Source organism: Lissotriton helveticus, chromosome 10, assembly GCF_964261635.1.
Source record: "Lissotriton helveticus chromosome 10, aLisHel1.1, whole genome shotgun sequence".
Lineage (NCBI taxonomy): Eukaryota > Metazoa > Chordata > Amphibia > Caudata > Salamandridae > Lissotriton > Lissotriton helveticus.
In genome coordinates this window covers 392,556,862-392,569,297 of record NC_136071.1, presented here as the reverse complement: position 1 = coordinate 392,569,297, position 12,436 = coordinate 392,556,862, and positions in this window count along the sequence as shown.

The following is a 12,436-nucleotide window of genomic DNA, read 5'->3' as shown; positions in this document are numbered from 1 at the left end:
CCTTCCCAGTGTAAGAATTGGCTTTTGTAGTCTGGTCTGCCCTGTTCCCATGAAGCACTGGGCCAGGGACAGACTAATTTGCATACAGCCAGGTTCTGAAACTGGGATGGTGCAATGAGCTAAAAAACGGTGTTGGATCTAGCCCTGATTTCTTGACTGGGTGAGAGTATTCTGCTTAATTCAGAGACTCTGTCCATCACCACCCCTTGTTGTAAATTATTTTGTCCACCCTAAGCGTGGAAGGGTATACTCAGATGTGAGTCCCTTGCTCATTGCACCATCAGGATTCAAGCAAGCCGGGCCGAAGACGGCTGAAATGCCAGAAACCGGTCCCCGGAAGCTTGTTTCCTTCCCAGTGTAAGAATTGGCTTTTGTAGTCTGGTCTGCCCTGTTCCCATGAAGCACTGGGCCAGGGACAGACTAATTTGCATACAGCCAGGTTCTGAAACTGGGATGGTGCAATGAGCTAAAAAACGGTGTTGGATCTAGCCCTGATCTCTTGACTGGGTGAGAGTATTCTGCTTAATTCAGAGACTCTGTCCATCACCACCCCTTGTTGTAAATTATTTTGTCCACCCTAAGCGTGGAAGGGTATACTCAGATGTGAGTCCCTTGCTCATTGCACCATCAGGATTCAAGCAAGCCGGGCCGAAGACGGCTGAAATGCCAGAAACCGGTCCCCGGAAGCTTGTTTCCTTCCCAGTGTAAGAATTGGCTTTTGTAGTCTGGTCTGCCCTGTTCCCATGAAGCACTGGGCCAGGGACAGACTAATTTGCATACAGCCAGGTTCTGAAACTGGGATGGTGCAATGAGCTAAAAAACGGTGTTGTGTCTAGCCCTGATCTCTTGACTGGGTGAGAGTATTCTGCTTAATTCAGAGACTCTGTCCATCACCACCCCTTGTTGTAAATTATTTTGTCCACCCTAAGCGTGGAAGGGTATACTCAGATGTGAGTCCCTTGCTCATTGCACCATCAGGATTCAAGCAAGCCGGGCCGAAGACGGCTGAAATGCCAGAAACCGGTCCCCGGAAGCTTGTTTCCTTCCTAGTGTAAGAATTGGCTTTTGTAGTCTGGTCTGCCCTGTTCCCATGAAGCACTGGGCCAGGGACAGACTAATTTGCATACAGCCAGGTTCTGAAACTGGGATGGTGCAATGAGCTAAAAAACGGTGTTGGATCTAGCCCTGATCTCTTGACTGGGTGAGAGTATTCTGCTTAATTCAGAGACTCTGTCCATCACCACCCCTTGTTGTAAATTATTTTGTCCACCCTAAGCGTGGAAGGGTATACTCAGATGTGAGTCCCTTGCTCATTGCACCATCAGGATTCAAGCAAGCTGGGCCGAAGACGGCTGAAATGCCAGAAACCGGTCCCCGGAAGCTTGTTTCCTTGCCAGTGTAAGAATTGGCTTTTGTAGTCTGGTCTGCCCTGTTCTCATGAAGCACTGGGCCAGGGACAGACTAATTTGCATACAGCCAGGTTCTGAAACTGGGATGGTGCAATGAGCTAAAAAACGGTGTTGGATCTAGCCCTGATTTCTTGACTGGGTGAGAGTATTCTGCTTAATTCAGAGACTCTGTCCATCACCACCCCTTGTTGTAAATTATTTTGTCCACCCTAAGCGTGGAAGGGTATACTCAGATGTGAGTCCCTTGCTCATTGCACCATCAGGATTCAAGCAAGCCGGGCCGAAGACGGCTGAAATGCCAGAAACCGGTCCCCGGAAGCTTGTTTCCTTCCCAGTGTAAGAATTGGCTTTTGTAGTCTGGTCTGCCCTGTTCCCATGAAGCACTGGGCCAGGGACAGACTAATTTGCATACAGCCAGGTTCTGAAACTGGGATGGTGCAATGAGCTAAAAAACGGTGTTGGATCTAGCCCTGATCTCTTGACTGGGTGAGAGTATTCTGCTTAATTCAGAGACTCTGTCCATCACCACCCCTTGTTGTAAATTATTTTGTCCACCCTAAGCGTGGAAGGGTATACTCAGATGTGAGTCCCTTGCTCATTGCACCATCAGGATTCAAGCAAGCCGGGCCGAAGACGGCTGAAATGCCAGAAACCGGTCCCCGGAAGCTTGTTTCCTTCCCAGTGTAAGAATTGGCTTTTGTAGTCTGGTCTGCCCTGTTCCCATGAAGCACTGGGCCAGGGACAGACTAATTTGCATACAGCCAGGTTCTGAAACTGGGATGGTGCAATGAGCTAAAAAACGGTATTGGATCTAGTCCTGATCTCTTGACTGGGTGAGAGTATTCTGCTTAATTCAGAGACTCTGTCCATCACCACCCCTTGTTGTAAATTATTTTGTCCACCCTAAGCGTGGAAGGGTATACTCAGATGTGAGTCCCTTGCTCATTGCACCATCAGGATTCAAGCAAGCCGGGCCGAAGACGGCTGAAATGCCAGAAACCGGTCCCCGGAAGCTTGTTTCCTTCCCAGTGTAAGAATTGGCTTTTGTAGTCTGGTCTGCCCTGTTCCCATGAAGCACTGGGCCAGGGACAGACTAATTTGCATACAGCCAGGTTCTGAAACTGGGATGGTGCAATGAGCTAAAAAACGGTGTTGGATCTAGCCCTGATCTCTTGACTGGGTGAGAGTATTCTGCTTAATTCAGAGACTCTGTCCATCACCACCCCTTGTTGTAAATTATTTTGTCCACCCTAAGCGTGGAAGGGTATACTCAGATGTGAGTCCCTTGCTCATTGCACCATCAGGATTCAAGCAAGCCGGGCCGAAGACGGCTGAAATGCCAGAAACCGGTCCCCGGAAGCTTGTTTCCTTCCCAGTGTAAGAATTGGCTTTTGTAGTCTGATCTGCGCTGTTCCCATGAAGCACTGGGCCAGGGACAGACTAATTTGCATACAGCCAGGTTCTGAAACTGGGATGGTGCAATGAGCTAAAAAACGGTGTTGGATCTAGCCCTGATCTCTTGACTGGGTGAGAGTATTCTGCTTAATTCAGAGACTCTGTCCATCACCACCCCTTGTTGTAAATTATTTTGTCCACCCTAAGCGTGGAAGGGTATACTCAGATGTGAGTCCCTTGCTCATTGCACCATCAGGATTTAAGCAAGCCGGGCCGAAGACGGCTGAAATGCCAGAAACCGGTCCCCGGAAGCTTGTTTCCTTCCCAGTGTAAGAATTGGCTTTTGTAGTCTGGTCTGCCCTGTTCCCATGAAGCACTGGGCCAGGGACAGACTAATTTGCATACAGCCAGGTTCTGAAACTGGGATGGTGCAATGAGCTAAAAAACGGTGTTGGATCTAGCCCTGATCTCTTGACTGGGTGAGAGTATTCTGCTTAATTCAGAGACTCTGTCCATCACCACCCCTTGTTGTAAATTATTTTGTCCACCCTAAGCGTGGAAGGGTATACTCAGATGTGAGTCCCTTGCTCATTGCACCATCAGGATTCAAGCAAGCCGGGCCGAAGACGGCTGAAATGCCAGAAACCGGTCCCCGGAAGCTTGTTTCCTTCCCAGTGTAAGAATTGGCTTTTGTAGTCTGGTCTGCCCTGTTCCCATGAAGCACTGGGCCAGGGACAGACTAATTTGCATACAGCCAGGTTCTGAAACTTGGATGGTGCAATGAGCTAAAAAACGGTGTTGGATCTAGCCCTGATCTCTTGACTGGGTGAGAGTATTCTGCTTAATTCAGAGACTCTGTCCATCACCACCCCTTGTTGTAAATTATTTTGTCCACCCTAAGCGTGGAAGGGTATACTCAGATGTGAGTTCCTTGCTCATTGCACCATCAGGATTCAAGCAAGCTGGGCCGAAGACGGCTGAAATGCCAGAAACCGGTCCCCGGAAGCTTGTTTCCTTCCCAGTGTAAGAATTGGCTTTTGTAGTCTGGTCTGCCCTGTTCCCATGAAGCACTGGGCCAGGGACAGACTAATTTGCATACAGCCAGGTTCTGAAACTGGGATGGTGCAATGAGCTAAAAAACGGTGTTGGATCTAGCCCTGATCTCTTGACTGGGTGAGAGTATTCTGCTTAATTCAGAGACTCTGTCCATCACCACCCCTTGTTGTAAATTATTTTGTCCACCCTAAGCGTGGAAGGGTATACTCAGATGTGAGTCCCTTGCTCATTGCACCATCAGGATTCAAGCAAGCCGGGCCGAAGACGGCTGAAATGCCAGAAACCGGTCCCCGGAAGCTTGTTTCCTTCCCAGTGTAAGAATTGGCTTTTGTAGTCTGGTCTGCCCTGTTCCCATGAAGCACTGGGCCAGGGACAGACTAATTTGCATACAGCCAGGTTCTGAAACTGGGATGGTGCAATGAGCTAAAAAACGGTGTTGTGTCTAGCCTGATCTCTTGACTGGGTGAGAGTATTCTGCTTAATTCAGAGACTCTGTCCATCACCACCCCTTGTTGTAAATTATTTTGTCCACCCTAAGCGTGGAAGGGTATACTCAGATGTGAGTCCCTTGCTCATTGCACCATCAGGATTCAAGCAAGCCGGGCCGAAGACGGCTGAAATGCCAGAAACCGGTCCCCGGAAGCTTGTTTCCTTTCCAGTGTAAGAATTGGCTTTTGTAGTCTGGTCTGCCCTGTTCCCATGAAGCACTGGGCCAGGGACAGACTAATTTGCATACAGCCAGGTTCTGAAACTGGGATGGTGCAATGAGCTAAAAAACGGTGTTGGATCTAGCCCTGATCTCTTGACTGGGTGAGAGTATTCTGCTTAATTTAGAGACTCTGTCCATCACCACCCCTTGTTGTAAATTATTTTGTCCACCCTAAGCGTGGAAGGGTATACTCAGATGTGAGTCCCTTGCTCATTGCACCATCAGGATTCAAGCAAGCTGGGCCGAAGACGGCTTAAATGCCAGAAACCGGTCCCCGGAAGCTTGTTTCCTTGCCAGTGTAAGAATTGGCTTTTGTAGTCTGGTCTGCCCTGTTCTCATGAAGCACTGGGCCAGGGACAGACTAATTTGCATACAGCCAGGTTCTGAAACTGGGATGGTGCAATGAGCTAAAAAACGGTGTTGGATCTAGCCCTGATTTCTTGACTGGGTGAGAGTATTCTGCTTAATTCAGAGACTCTGTCCATCACCACCCCTTGTTGTAAATTATTTTGTCCACCCTAAGCGTGGAAGGGTATACTCAGATGTGAGTCCCTTGCTCATTGCACCATCAGGATTCAAGCAAGCCGGGCCGAAGACGGCTGAAATGCCAGAAACCGGTCCCCGGAAGCTTGTTTCCTTCCCAGTGTAAGAATTGGCTTTTGTAGTCTGGTCTGCCCTGTTCCCATGAAGCACTGGGCCAGGGACAGACTAATTTGCATACAGCCAGGTTCTGAAACTGGGATGGTGCAATGAGCTAAAAAACGGTGTTGGATCTAGCCCTGATCTCTTGACTGGGTGAGAGTATTCTGCTTAATTCAGAGACTCTGTCCATCACCACCCCTTGTTGTAAATTATTTTGTCCACCCTAAGCGTGGAAGGGTATACTCAGATGTGAGTCCCTTGCTCATTGCACCATCAGGATTCAAGCAAGCCGGGCCGAAGACGGCTGAAATGCCAGAAACCGGTCCCCGGAAGCTTGTTTCCTTCCCAGTGTAAGAATTGGCTTTTGTAGTCTGGTCTGCCCTGTTCCCATGAAGCACTGGGCCAGGGACAGACTAATTTGCATACAGCCAGGTTCTGAAACTGGGATGGTGCAATGAGCTAAAAAACGGTATTGGATCTAGTCCTGATCTCTTGACTGGGTGAGAGTATTCTGCTTAATTCAGAGACTCTGTCCATCACCACCCCTTGTTGTAAATTATTTTGTCCACCCTAAGCGTGGAAGGGTATACTCAGATGTGAGTCCCTTGCTCATTGCACCATCAGGATTCAAGCAAGCCGGGCCGAAGACGGCTGAAATGCCAGAAACCGGTCCCCGGAAGCTTGTTTCCTTCCCAGTGTAAGAATTGGCTTTTGTAGTCTGGTCTGCCCTGTTCCCATGAAGCACTGGGCCAGGGACAGACTAATTTGCATACAGCCAGGTTCTGAAACTGGGATGGTGCAATGAGCTAAAAAACGGTGTTGGATCTAGCCCTGATCTCTTGACTGGGTGAGAGTATTCTGCTTAATTCAGAGACTCTGTCCATCACCACCCCTTGTTGTAAATTATTTTGTCCACCCTAAGCGTGGAAGGGTATACTCAGATGTGAGTCCCTTGCTCATTGCACCATCAGGATTCAAGCAAGCCGGGCCGAAGACGGCTGAAATGCCAGAAACCGGTCCCCGGAAGCTTGTTTCCTTCCCAGTGTAAGAATTGGCTTTTGTAGTCTGGTCTGCCCTGTTCCCATGAAGCACTGGGCCAGGGACAGACTAATTTGCATACAGCCAGGTTCTGAAACTGGGATGGTGCAATGAGCTAAAAAACGGTGTTGGATCTAGCCCTGATCTCTTGACTGGGTGAGAGTATTCTGCTTAATTCAGAGACTCTGTCCATCACCACCCCTTGTTGTAAATTATTTTGTCCACCCTAAGCGTGGAAGGGTATACTCAGATGTGAGTCCCTTGCTCATTGCACCATCAGGATTCAAGCAAGCCGGGCCGAAGACGGCTGAAATGCCAGAAACCGGTCCCCGGAAGCTTGTTTCCTTCCCAGTGTAAGAATTGGCTTTTGTAGTCTGGTCTGCCCTGTTCCCATGAAGCACTGGGCCAGGGACAGACTAATTTGCATACAGCCAGGTTCTGAAACTGGGATGGTGCAATGAGCTAAAAAACGGTGTTGGGTCTAGCCCTGATCTCTTGACTGGGTGAGAGTATTCTGCTTAATTCAGAGACTCTGTCCATCACCACCCCTTGTTGTAAATTATTTTGTCCACCCTAAGCGTGGAAGGGTATACTCAGATGTGAGTCCCTTGCTCATTGCACCATCAGGATTCAAGCAAGCCGGGCCGAAGACGGCTGAAATGCCAGAAACCGGTCCCCGGAAGCTTGTTTCCTTCCCAGTGTAAGAATTGGCTTTTGTAGTCTGGTCTGCCCTGTTCCCATGAAGCACTGGGCCAGGGACAGACTAATTTGCATACAGCCAGGTTCTGAAACTGGGATGGTGCAATGAGCTAAAAAACGGTGTTGGATCTAGCCCTGATCTCTTGACTGGGTGAGAGTATTCTGCTTAATTCAGAGACTCTGTCCATCACCACCCCTTGTTGTAAATTATTTTGTCCACCCTAAGCGTGGAAGGGTATACTCAGATGTGAGTCCCTTGCTCATTGCACCATCAGGATTCAAGCAAGCTGGGCCGAAGACGGCTGAAATGCCAGAAACCGGTCCCCGGAAGCTTGTTTCCTTCCCAGTGTAAGAATTGGCTTTTGTAGTCTGGTCTGCCCTGTTCCCATGAAGCACTGGGCCAGGGACAGACTAATTTGCATACAGCCAGGTTCTGAAACTGGGATGGTGCAATGAGCTAAAAAACGGTGTTGGATCTAGCCCTGATTTCTTGACTGGGTGAGAGTATTCTGCTTAATTCAGAGACTCTGTCCATCACCACCCCTTGTTGTAAATTATTTTGTCCACCCTAAGCGTGGAAGGGTATACTCAGATGTGAGTCCCTTGCTCATTGCACCATCAGGATTCAAGCAAGCCGGGCCGAAGACGGCTGAAATGCCAGAAACCGGTCGCCAGAAACCGGTCCCCGGAAGCTTGTTTCCTTCCCAGTGTAAGAATTGGCTTTTGTAGTCTGGTCTGCCCTGTTCCCATGAAGCACTGGGCCATGGACAGACTAATTTGCATACAGCTAGGTTCTGAAACTGGGATGGTGCAATGAGCTAAAAAACGGTGTTGGATCTAGCCCTGATCTCTTGACTGGGTGAGAGTATTCTGCTTAATTCAGAGACTCTGTCCATCACCACCCCTTGTTGTAAATTATTTTGTCCACCCTAAGCGTGGAAGGGTATACTCAGATGTGAGTCCCTTGCTCATTGCACCATCAGGATTCAAGCAAGCCGGGCCGAAGACGGCTGAAATGCCAGAAACCGGTCCCCGGAAGCTTGTTTCCTTCCCAGTGTAAGAATTGGCTTTTGTAGTCTGGTCTGCCCTGTTCCCATGAAGCACTGGGCCAGGGACAGACTAATTTGCATACAGCCAGGTTCTGAAACTGGGATGGTGCAATGAGCTAAAAAACGGTATTGGATCTAGTCCTGATCTCTTGACTGGGTGAGAGTATTCTGCTTAATTCAGAGACTCTGTCCATCACCACCCCTTGTTGTAAATTATTTTGTCCACCCTAAGCGTGGAAGGGTATACTCAGATGTGAGTCCCTTGCTCATTGCACCATCAGGATTCAAGCAAGCCGGGCCGAAGACGGCTGAAATGCCAGAAACCGGTCCCCGGAAGCTTGTTTCCTTTCCAGTGTAAGAATTGGCTTTTGTAGTCTGGTCTGCCCTGTTCCCATGAAGCACTGGGCCAGGGACAGACTAATTTGCATACAGCCAGGTTCTGAAACTGGGATGGTGCAATGAGCTAAAAAACGGTGTTGGATCTAGCCCTGATCTCTTGACTGGGTGAGAGTATTCTGCTTAATTTAGAGACTCTGTCCATCACCACCCCTTGTTGTAAATTATTTTGTCCACCCTAAGCGTGGAAGGGTATACTCAGATGTGAGTCCCTTGCTCATTGCACCATCAGGATTCAAGCAAGCTGGGCCGAAGACGGCTTAAATGCCAGAAACCGGTCCCCGGAAGCTTGTTTCCTTGCCAGTGTAAGAATTGGCTTTTGTAGTCTGGTCTGCCCTGTTCTCATGAAGCACTGGGCCAGGGACAGACTAATTTGCATACAGCCAGGTTCTGAAACTGGGATGGTGCAATGAGCTAAAAAACGGTGTTGGATCTAGCCCTGATTTCTTGACTGGGTGAGAGTATTCTGCTTAATTCAGAGACTCTGTCCATCACCACCCCTTGTTGTAAATTATTTTGTCCACCCTAAGCGTGGAAGGGTGTACTCAGATGTGAGTCCCTTGCTCATTGCACCATCAGGATTCAAGCAAGCCGGGCCGAAGACGGCTGAAATGCCAGAAACCGGTCCCCGGAAGCTTGTTTCCTTCCCAGTGTAAGAATTGGCTTTTGTAGTCTGGTCTGCCCTGTTCCCATGAAGCACTGGGCCAGGGACAGACTAATTTGCATACAGCCAGGTTCTGAAACTGGGATGGTGCAATGAGCTAAAAAACGGTGTTGGATCTAGCCCTGATCTCTTGACTGGGTGAGAGTATTCTGCTTAATTCAGAGACTCTGTCCATCACCACCCCTTGTTGTAAATTATTTTGTCCACCCTAAGCGTGGAAGGGTATACTCAGATGTGAGTCCCTTGCTCATTGCACCATCAGGATTCAAGCAAGCCGGGCCGAAGACGGCTGAAATGCCAGAAACCGGTCCCCGGAAGCTTGTTTCCTTCCCAGTGTAAGAATTGGCTTTTGTAGTCTGGTCTGCCCTGTTCCCATGAAGCACTGGGCCAGGGACAGACTAATTTGCATACAGCCAGGTTCTGAAACTGGGATGGTGCAATGAGCTAAAAAACGGTATTGGATCTAGTCCTGATCTCTTGACTGGGTGAGAGTATTCTGCTTAATTCAGAGACTCTGTCCATCACCACCCCTTGTTGTAAATTATTTTGTCCACCCTAAGCGTGGAAGGGTATACTCAGATGTGAGTCCCTTGCTCATTGCACCATCAGGATTCAAGCAAGCCGGGCCGAAGACGGCTGAAATGCCAGAAACCGGTCCCCGGAAGCTTGTTTCCTTCCCAGTGTAAGAATTGGCTTTTGTAGTCTGGTCTGCCCTGTTCCCATGAAGCACTGGGCCAGGGACAGACTAATTTGCATACAGCCAGGTTCTGAAACTGGGATGGTGCAATGAGCTAAAAAACGGTGTTGGATCTAGCCCTGATCTCTTGACTGGGTGAGAGTATTCTGCTTAATTCAGAGACTCTGTCCATCACCACCCCTTGTTGTAAATTATTTTGTCCACCCTAAGCGTGGAAGGGTATACTCAGATGTGAGTCCCTTGCTCATTGCACCATCAGGATTCAAGCAAGCCGGGCCGAAGACGGCTGAAATGCCAGAAACCGGTCCCCGGAAGCTTGTTTCCTTCCCAGTGTAAGAATTGGCTTTTGTAGTCTGGTCTGCCCTGTTCCCATGAAGCACTGGGCCAGGGACAGACTAATTTGCATACAGCCAGGTTCTGAAACTGGGATGGTGCAATGAGCTAAAAAACGGTGTTGGATCTAGCCCTGATCTCTTGACTGGGTGAGAGTATTCTGCTTAATTCAGAGACTCTGTCCATCACCACCCCTTGTTGTAAATTATTTTGTCCACCCTAAGCGTGGAAGGGTATACTCAGATGTGAGTCCCTTGCTCATTGCACCATCAGGATTCAAGCAAGCCGGGCCGAAGACGGCTGAAATGCCAGAAACCGGTCCCCGGAAGCTTGTTTCCTTCCCAGTGTAAGAATTGGCTTTTGTAGTCTGGTCTGCCCTGTTCCCATGAAGCACTGGGCCAGGGACAGACTAATTTGCATACAGCCAGGTTCTGAAACTGGGATGGTGCAATGAGCTAAAAAACGGTGTTGGGTCTAGCCCTGATCTCTTGACTGGGTGAGAGTATTCTGCTTAATTCAGAGACTCTGTCCATCACCACCCCTTGTTGTAAATTATTTTGTCCACCCTAAGCGTGGAAGGGTATACTCAGATGTGAGTCCCTTGCTCATTGCACCATCAGGATTCAAGCAAGCCGGGCCGAAGACGGCTGAAATGCCAGAAACCGGTCCCCGGAAGCTTGTTTCCTTCCCAGTGTAAGAATTGGCTTTTGTAGTCTGGTCTGCCCTGTTCCCATGAAGCACTGGGCCAGGGACAGACTAATTTGCATACAGCCAGGTTCTGAAACTGGGATGGTGCAATGAGCTAAAAAACGGTGTTGGATCTAGCCCTGATCTCTTGACTGGGTGAGAGTATTCTGCTTAATTCAGAGACTCTGTCCATCACCACCCCTTGTTGTAAATTATTTTGTCCACCCTAAGCGTGGAAGGGTATACTCAGATGTGAGTCCCTTGCTCATTGCACCATCAGGATTCAAGCAAGCTGGGCCGAAGACGGCTGAAATGCCAGAAACCGGTCCCCGGAAGCTTGTTTCCTTCCCAGTGTAAGAATTGGCTTTTGTAGTCTGGTCTGCCCTGTTCCCATGAAGCACTGGGCCAGGGACAGACTAATTTGCATACAGCCAGGTTCTGAAACTGGGATGGTGCAATGAGCTAAAAAACGGTGTTGGATCTAGCCCTGATTTCTTGACTGGGTGAGAGTATTCTGCTTAATTCAGAGACTCTGTCCATCACCACCCCTTGTTGTAAATTATTTTGTCCACCCTAAGCGTGGAAGGGTATACTCAGATGTGAGTCCCTTGCTCATTGCACCATCAGGATTCAAGCAAGCCGGGCCGAAGACGGCTGAAATGCCAGAAACCGGTCGCCAGAAACCGGTCCCCGGAAGCTTGTTTCCTTCCCAGTGTAAGAATTGGCTTTTGTAGTCTGGTCTGCCCTGTTCCCATGAAGCACTGGGCCATGGACAGACTAATTTGCATACAGCTAGGTTCTGAAACTGGGATGGTGCAATGAGCTAAAAAACGGTGTTGGATCTAGCCCTGATCTCTTGACTGGGTGAGAGTATTCTGCTTAATTCAGAGACTCTGTCCATCACCACCCCTTGTTGTAAATTATTTTGTCCACCCTAAGCGTGGAAGGGTATACTCAGATGTGAGTCCCTTGCTCATTGCACCATCAGGATTCAAGCAAGCCGGGCCGAAGACGGCTGAAATGCCAGAAACCGGTCCCCGGAAGCTTGTTTCCTTCCCAGTGTAAGAATTGGCTTTTGTAGTCTGGTCTGCCCTGTTCCCATGAAGCACTGGGCCAGGGACAGACTAATTTGCATACAGCCAGGTTCTGAAACTGGGATGGTGCAATGAGCTAAAAAACGGTATTGGATCTAGTCCTGATCTCTTGACTGGGTGAGAGTATTCTGCTTAATTCAGAGACTCTGTCCATCACCACCCCTTGTTGTAAATTATTTTGTCCACCCTAAGCGTGGAAGGGTATACTCAGATGTGAGTCCCTTGCTCATTGCACCATCAGGATTCAAGCAAGCCGGGCCGAAGACGGCTGAAATGCCAGAAACCGGTCCCCGGAAGCTTGTTTCCTTCCCAGTGTAAGAATTGGCTTTTGTAGTCTGGTCTGCCCTGTTCCCATGAAGCACTGGGCCAGGGACAGACTAATTTGCATACAGCCAGGTTCTGAAACTGGGATGGTGCAATGAGCTAAAAAACGGTGTTGGATCTAGCCCTGATCTCTTGACTGGGTGAGAGTATTCTGCTTAATTCAGAGACTCTGTCCATCACCACCCCTTGTTGTAAATTATTTTGTCCACCCTAAGCGTGGAAGGGTATACTCAGATGTGAGTCC